This window comes from Triticum aestivum, chromosome 7D, assembly GCF_018294505.1.
Source record: "Triticum aestivum cultivar Chinese Spring chromosome 7D, IWGSC CS RefSeq v2.1, whole genome shotgun sequence".
Classification (NCBI taxonomy): Eukaryota; Viridiplantae; Streptophyta; class Magnoliopsida; order Poales; family Poaceae; genus Triticum; species Triticum aestivum.
This window is the reverse complement of record NC_057814.1, coordinates 48,026,406-48,034,763: the sequence shown is the minus strand read 5'-3', so window position 1 is coordinate 48,034,763 and position 8,358 is coordinate 48,026,406. Positions and strand designations below refer to the sequence as shown.

Genomic DNA, 8,358 nt, shown 5'->3' with positions numbered 1-8,358 from the left:
TTATGACGTACTATTTGTCTACTCCATAACCGAGAAACATTTCCTTATTCCACTAAGGATAATTTTGACCGTTGTCCTGTGATCCACTCCTGGATCACTATTGTACCCTTTTTCCAAACTCATGGCGAGGTACACAATAGGTCTGGTACACAACATAGCATACTTTATAGAACCTATGACTGAGGCATAGGGAATGACTTTTCATTCTCTTTCTATTTTCTGCCGTGGTCGGGTTTTGAGTCTTACTCAACTTCACACCTTGCAACACAGGCAAGAACTCCTTCTTTGACTGTTCCATTTTGAACTACTTCAAAATCTTGTCAAGGTATGTACTCATTGAAAAATCTTATCAAGCGTCTTGATCTATCTCTATAGATCTTGATGCTCAATGTGTAAGCAGCTTCACTAAGGTCTTCCTTTGAAAAACTCCTTCCAAACACTCCTTTATGCTCTCCAGAAAATTCTACATCATTTCTGATCAACAATATGTCACTCACATATACTTATCAGAAAGGTTGTAGTGCTCACACTCACTTTCTTGTAAATACAGGCTTCACCGCAAGTCTGTATAAAACTATATGCTTTGATCACACTATCAAAACGAATATTCCAACTCCGAGATGCTTGCACCAGTCCATAGATGGATCACTGGAGCTTTGCACACTTTGTTAGCACCTTTAGGATCGACAAAAGCTTCTGGTTGCATCACATACAACTCTTCTTTAAGAAATCCATTAAGGAATGTAGGTTTGACATCCATTTGCCAAATTTCATAAAATGCAGAAATTGCTAACATGATTCGGACAGACTTTTAAGCATCGATACAAGTGAGAAAATCTCATCGTAGTCAAGACCTTGAACTTGACGAAAACATTTTTGTGACAATTCGAGCTTTGTAGATAGTAACACTACTATCAGCGTCCGTCTTCCTCTCAAAGATCCATTTATTCTCTATTGCTTGCCGATCATCGGGAAAGTCATCCAAAGTCCATACTTTGTTCTAATACATGGATCCCATCTTAGATTTCATGACCTCAAGCCATTTCGCGGAATCTGGGCTCATCATCGCTTCCTCATAGTTCGTAGGTTCGTCATGGTCAAGTAACATGACCTCCAGAATAGGATTACCTTACCACTCTGGTGCGGATCTTACTCTGGTTGACCTACGAGGTTCGGTGGTAACTTGATCTGAAGTTTCCTGATCATCATCATTAGCTTCCTCACTAATTGGTGTAGGAATCACTGGAACTGATTTCTATGATGAACTACTTTCCAATTCAGGAGAAGGTACAATTACCTCATCAAGTTCTACTTTCCTCCCACTCACTTCTTTCGAGAGAAACTCCTTCTCTAGAAAGAATCCACTCTTAGCAACACAGATCTTGCCTTCGGATCTGTGATAGAAGGTGTACCCAATAGTTTCTTTTGGGTATCCTATGAAGACGCATTTCTCCGATTTGGGTTCGAGCTTATCAGGTTGAGGCTTTTTCACATAAGCATCGCAGCCCCAAACTTTAAGAAACAACAGCTTAGGTTTATTTCTAAACCACAGTTCATACGGTGTCGTCTCAACCGATTTAGATGGTGCCCTATTTAACGTGAATGCAGCTGTCTCTAATGCATAATCCCAAAACGATAGTGGTAGATCGGTAAGAGACATCATAGATCGCACCATATCCAATAAAGTACAGTTATGACGTTCGGACACACCATTACGCTGTGGTGTTCCAGGTGGCATGAGTTGTGAAACTATTCCTCATTGTTTTAAATGAAGACCAAATCATAACTCAAATATTCGTCTCCGCGATTAGATCATAGAAACTTTATTTTCTTGTTACGATGATTTTCTACTTCACTCTGAAATTCTTTGAACTTTTCAAATGTTTCAGACTTATGTTTCATTGAGTAGATATACCCATATTTGCTCAAATCATCTGTCAAGGTCAGAAAAATAACGATACCCTCCGCGAGCATCAACACTCATCGCACCGCATACATTGGTATGTATTATTTCCAACAAGTCTGTTGCTCGCTCCATAGTTCCGGAGAACGGAGTCTTAATCATCTTGCCCATGAGGCATGGTTCGCAAGCATCAAGTGATTCATAATCAAGTGATTCCAAAAGCCCATCAGCATGGAGTTTCTTCATGCGCTTTACACCAATATGACCTAAACGGTAGTGCCACAAATAAGTTGCACTATCATTATTAACTTTGCATCTTTTGGCTTCAATATTATGAATATGTGTATCACTACGATCGAGATCCAACAAACCATTTTCATTGGGTGTATGACCATAGAAGGTTTTATTCATGTAAACAGAACAACAATTATTCTCTAACTTAAATGAATAACCGTATTGCAATAAACATGATCAAATCATATTCATGCTCAACGCAAACACCAAATAACATTCATTTAGGTTCAACACTAATCCCGAAAGTATAGGGAGTGTGCAATGATGATCATATCAATCTTGGAACTACTTCCAACACACATCGTCACTTCACCTTTAACTAGTTTCTGTTCATTCTGCAACTCCCGTTTCGAGTTACTACTCTTAGCAACTGAATCAGTTTCAAATGCCGAGGGGTTGCTATAAACACTAGTAAAGTACACATAAATAACATGCATATCAAATATACCTTTGTTCACTTTGCCATCCTTCTTATCCGCCAAGTATCTAGGGTAGTTCCACTTTCAGTGACCATTTCCATTGAAGTAGAAGCACTCAGTCTTAGGCTTAGGTCCATACTTGGGCTTCTTCACTTGAGGAGCAACTTGATTGCCATTCTTCTTGAAGTTCCCCTTCTATCCCTTTGCCCTATTCTTGAAACTAGTGGTCTTGTTAACCATCAACACTTGATGCTCTTTCTTGATTTCTACCTTCATCGATTTCAGCATCGCGAAGAGCTCGGGAATTACTTTCGTCATCCCTTGCATATTATAGTTCATCACGAAGTTCTAGTAACTTGGAGATAGTGACTAGAGAACTTTGTCAATTACTATCTTATCTAGAAGATTAACTCCCACTTGATTCAAGCAATTGTAGTACCCAGACAATCTGAGCACATGCTCACTGGTTGAGCTATTCTCCTCCATCTTGTAGGCAAAGTACTGTTAGAGGTCTCATACCTCTGGACCTTGGCATGAGTCTGAAATACTAATTTCAACACTTGGAACATCTTATATGCTCCATGACGTTCAAAACGTTTTTTTGAAGTCCCGGTTCTAAGCCGTAAAGCATGGTGCACTAAACTATCAAGTAGTCATCATACCGAGCTTTGCCAAACGTTCATAACGTCTGTATCTGCTCCTGCAATAGATCCGTCACCTAGCGGTGCATTAAGGACATAATACTTATTTGCAGCAATGAGGATAATCCTCAGATCACGGACCTAGTCCGCATCATTGCTACTATCATTTTTCAACTTATTTTTCTCTAAGAACATATAAAAAATAAACGGGGAGCTACATCGCAAGCTATTGATCTACAACATAGATATGCAAATACTATCAGGACTAAGTTCATGATAAATTAAAATTCAATTAATCATATTACTTAAGAACTCCCACTTAGATAGACATCCCTCTAATCATCTAAGTGATCACGTGATCCAAATCAACTAAACCATGTCCGATCATCACGTGAGATGGAGTAGTTTTCAATGGTGATCATCACTATGTTGATCATATCTACTATATGATTCACGCTCGACCTTTCGGTCTCAGTGTTCCGAGGCCATATCTGCATATGCTAGGCTCGTCAAGTTTAACCCGAGTATTCTGCGTGTGCAAAACTGGCTTGCACCCGTTGTATGTGCACGTAGAGCTTATCACACCCGATCATCACGTGGTGTCTCGGCACGACGAACTGTCGCAACGGTGCATACTCAGTGAGAACACTTATACCTTGAAATTTAGTGAGAGATCATCTTATAATGCTACCGCCGAACTAAGCAACATAAGATGCATAAAGGATAAACATCACATGCAATCAATATAAGTGATATGATATGGCCATTATCATATTGTTCCTTTGATCTCCATCTCCAAAGCACCATCATGATCACCATCGTCACCGGCTTGACACCTTGATCTCCATCGTAGCATCGTTGTCGTCTCGCCAACTATTGGTTCTACGACTATCGCTACCGCTTAGTGATAAAGTAAAGCAATTACATGGCGATTGCATTTCATACAATAAAGCGACAACCATATGGCTCCTGCAACTTGCCGATAACCGTTACAAAACATGATCATCTCATACAAAAATTTATATATAATCACGTCTTGACCATATCACATCACAACATGCCCTGCAAAAAGAAGTTAGACGTCCTCTACTTTGTTGTTGCAAGTTTTACGTGGCTGCTACGGGCTTAGCAAGAACCGTTCTTACCTACGCATCAAAAACCACAACGATTTTTCGTCAAGTGTGCTATTTTAACCCACTACAAGAAATGTGTTAATCCATGACGGATTCGAACTGTCACATATGTGTGCAAATCTGTCATGGTAGGTCGTCCTTGACGGATTTGAAATTCGTCATGTATATCGCGTCATAATTTGACCACCATGCACTCCATGACGGATCCCCAAAGCCGTCATGGATCCGTGACGGTTCTTGACCATCACAATTTACTATCAGATAACGACGTTAATCATGCATTCCACGTCATCATCTGACATGGCGGTCAACATGGACCTGACATGGCAGCCCATGTAGTAGTCGGCCTAATCAGAGTTTTAGCCCACTAAATTTCACCTCTATCTAAGACCATCGGCCCATCATAAGAATTTTGGCCCATTAAATTTCCGATCCGTCCAAGGCCCACTAATTTTAATTGAGACATTAGCTGATCCATTTGTTTCTCTTGGTCCATGGAAACTTTAGTCATTAACATTTTTTTTGATTATATATGCTCATTGCCTTATAGATAAAAAGGAAAATTGCATAAACATACCAGATAACTAAATTTTATTTTTACCAAAAGGAAGAAATACACAACCAAAAACTTGGAATTACAGTTTTTTCCCCCTAGATCTGGCCTACTATTTTGCCCGGAGATATTCTGCAGCCACCGCATCAAGCGCCGCCCAGCCTTCGCGGGACATCAATCGGAGTTCAACGCCATTGTTTTTCACGGACAGATCTGGCAAAGTTCTTTAAAAAAAATTACAAGAAAAAGCGCCACCAGAGACGCCCATAGCGAGGCGTTTGTTGCTGCTGCTCATGTGGGGAGGCGCCGATGTGGGGGCGTCTCCTCCAGGAGGAAGTGGCTAGCCAGCAGTGGCGTTGGATCCCGCGAGTGGTATCACATCGTCGAGGTGGCCGACGACCCAAGCGAGGCGCGGAAGTAGGAACGGGGCACTGGCATCCGGATCTAGCCGGATCCCGACGAATTGAAAGGAGAGCGACTGCTGGGAGGTGAGCTCGGGCGATGCCATGGGCGGTCGGCCTCCATTGCTGCAAGGAGGAGAGAGATTAGAGAGGAGAACATAAGAGAGAGAGAGGCGGCGCAAGGCGCGGCTCACCGGCGTGCTGTGGTGGGAGGTGCGGGCGGCGGCCCTTCGCGCGGATGGCGGCGTCCGACGGCTGGGAGCTGTGGATTTCCTCGGGCATGGCTGCTGCTGGCATGTTTGTGTGGCTGTGTGAGAGGATAAGAATCAGGGAAAGTACAGATAGAGAGTAGAAGGAGCAGGGACCGTTGGATCAGCTAAGGATGGACGGTGGAGAGGCGTGATCCGTGGGAGGTCTGGTTCAGCCAATCAGAAAGCAGCAGGCTAGAAAATATCTTGTACTACTATAAAAAGGCCAGTGTGTGTTTAGATTAAAACTGTATCTTAATACAGTGGTTTTGTGGTGTTAGAAATGTAAATGAGGTCCTTGTTCAAATCCAACGTACGTACTACTATATTTGTGGCTTTCTTTTCCCCCCCTTATTTTAGCTTTATTTTACTAAATTTAATTCGTTCTTGGACATGGATAAATGAAGTGGAATCTATTTCTTTTGTACTTTATTTGAAGACAAACGTCTTAACATTTTTTCCAACATGAACTTTCATGCTTTTCGGAGTTCGTTTGCATTTCAAAATTTAAAAATAAAACTCCATGTTTGAGACGTATCAGATTTGGCTCGCAAATAAATATCCATAAATAATACGAAAAATCATCCAATATGACAAGGTAATAATTATAACCGGAAAAGCTAACAACTGCCGATGTCCATAAATCGCAGTGGACTAATTGAAAAGGCGCGGTGGCGAAGCATGTAGAGGTGGGGAAGGGGAGGCGAGTATGTTTGCCAAGTTGGCATGCAGTACAAAGCATGGAGTCATGGACATCTTTATTACATGAGTCTAAGAAATCAAGGGGGAAATGAGCTAAAGTAGATGAGCTGGGGTGGCCAAGTCCGCGACAAGTTGGACAGCTCGAGGTGAGGACCATCGGGGAGGAGCGACCATTACTGCTTGAAAACGGATAGAGATCACCTCCACTATTGCACCTAAGAGAAGGGCCTTGCTGACCAGATCCTTCACGAAAAAACCAGAGGGTCAAATTTCACAGAAACAAAGTTTCCATGAGTAAATTGTCAGACTAAAATAAGGTTCTTAACGATATTAGGCGAGAGAAGGATTTTAGAAAGATGAAACGGGCGAGAGGGGAGGAGAGCGCTACCGATGGCAACAACAGGAAGGCGGGCCCCATTACCCACTGTTATGGAACAAGAATCAAACGCTAATGGGTAACGAGACAAGGTGAGGCTACCTGATTCCCCGGTGACGTGAGACGCAGCTCATGTGTCCACTATCCACTTTAGCGCCGGGGGAAACACGACGTATGGAGGGGCGGCATACGAAGGGGCGGCGTACGGAGCAGGCGGCGTGCCAGAGTACATAACCGGGTACGCCTGCATTGGCGCACCAAGTCGGGACCCGAGGATGCCTGCAGAGTTTGGGGGCACCCAGGGCGCACGAGGGGGTGGGAACGACGCACCCCATGGGGTCGAAGTACCCAACCCAAGGGTGCTGGCCAGGACCGTCGGACGCCTCGTCGCGCCTGCCGCCGTTTCGGCCACGTCCGCTGTGGCCACTGCCACCACGGCGACAATGCACATTGAGTTCGGGGTTGAGTCTTGGCACCCTCGAAATTAAAAAACAGAAAACTCCATGTGTTGGGGTTGAGTCTAGGCACCCTCGTGTTTCGAATTCATTTCATTTTCTTGTATAAGGCCTAAACGCAAACTCTAGAACATTAGTATGTTTTTTCAACCCAATTTTGCCAACCTTTTACCACTTGAATTCAAATTTGAATTATATTTGTTAAATGTGTAGAAATGCACTTAATGGCTTAAATGTAGCAAACAGATTCGGAAAGATGCCAAATTTTGACATAGGTTTAAAATAAGTAATAGAAAATAACCAAGTATAAAAATAGAGTGGAGAAAAGTTGACATGGATTTGTAGCTCCTGCCATTCTCACACTCTTCTACTATGCATTTCTGGCCATTATTTCACACATTTGCAGCTCAAAGTCAAGTTATATTCATTAAACGCCTAGAAATATAGCAAACAGACGTCAAACAATATCAAATGAAATCATTTGTTAATATTTTAGTATTAAATTAATTTCTAGCTATAATAGTTAATTTCCTAATCTTACCAATAATTTGCATCTCTTTTATTTAAATCAATTTGTGCACTTTATTTATTGAAAAAGATTTCCCATTCAATTAATTCCCAGGCCAAGCTCACGGTTTTTGTTTTGCTCCAGAAAAACTCAAGTTTTTCTTTGTGTTTCTATTATTGGTTTCATGTGTTGCACATTTTTCATCATTTTTTTGGTTTTTGTTTTCTGTTCATTTTTTATTTTAATCTTTTATTCAATTTCATTTTATTTTAGAAAAATACATGTGTACTTTGTCCAATAGACGTTGTACATTTTTTGTATGCACAAGCAACATTTTTATACACGTTTAACACTTTTTAAATACATGACGATTTTTTTCAAAATAGATGCCTGAATTTATTTCTCAAAAAAATGTTAACCATTTTTTTAAATACAAGTTGCCAAGTTCGAAGGTGCTAACCGCTTAAAATTTATGTGTCAGGTTCGAGTTCCATTAATGTGGTGTTCTCGTTTTAATTAAAATATGTGGCATACCCCTATAAAATTGTCACATGTACTATAATACATACATTTTCTTTTGTAGGGGTTTCAATAATTTTTTAGATGATTTAAATTTTCTATGGTTTAAATGAATTTATGTGTGCTTACTGGAGGTAGTGCAATTTGTTGTATATGTAAGTCAAATAAGGTTTAAACATTTCAAAAAAGATATTTAAGGAATTATG

General features: G+C 41.1%; 1 long non-coding RNA gene across 1 annotated transcript; it reads right to left on the bottom strand.

Annotated features, from left to right (window-relative positions):
- Positions 1-4,964: 4,964 nt before the first annotated feature.
- LOC123169387 (uncharacterized) lies at positions 4,965-7,189 on the bottom strand. Its single transcript, XR_006484785.1, has 2 exons — positions 5,539-7,189; positions 4,965-5,470 (listed from the first exon to the last, which is right to left on the bottom strand). It is a non-coding gene; the product is annotated as an uncharacterized lncRNA (long non-coding RNA).
- Positions 7,190-8,358: the final 1,169 nt, after the last annotated feature.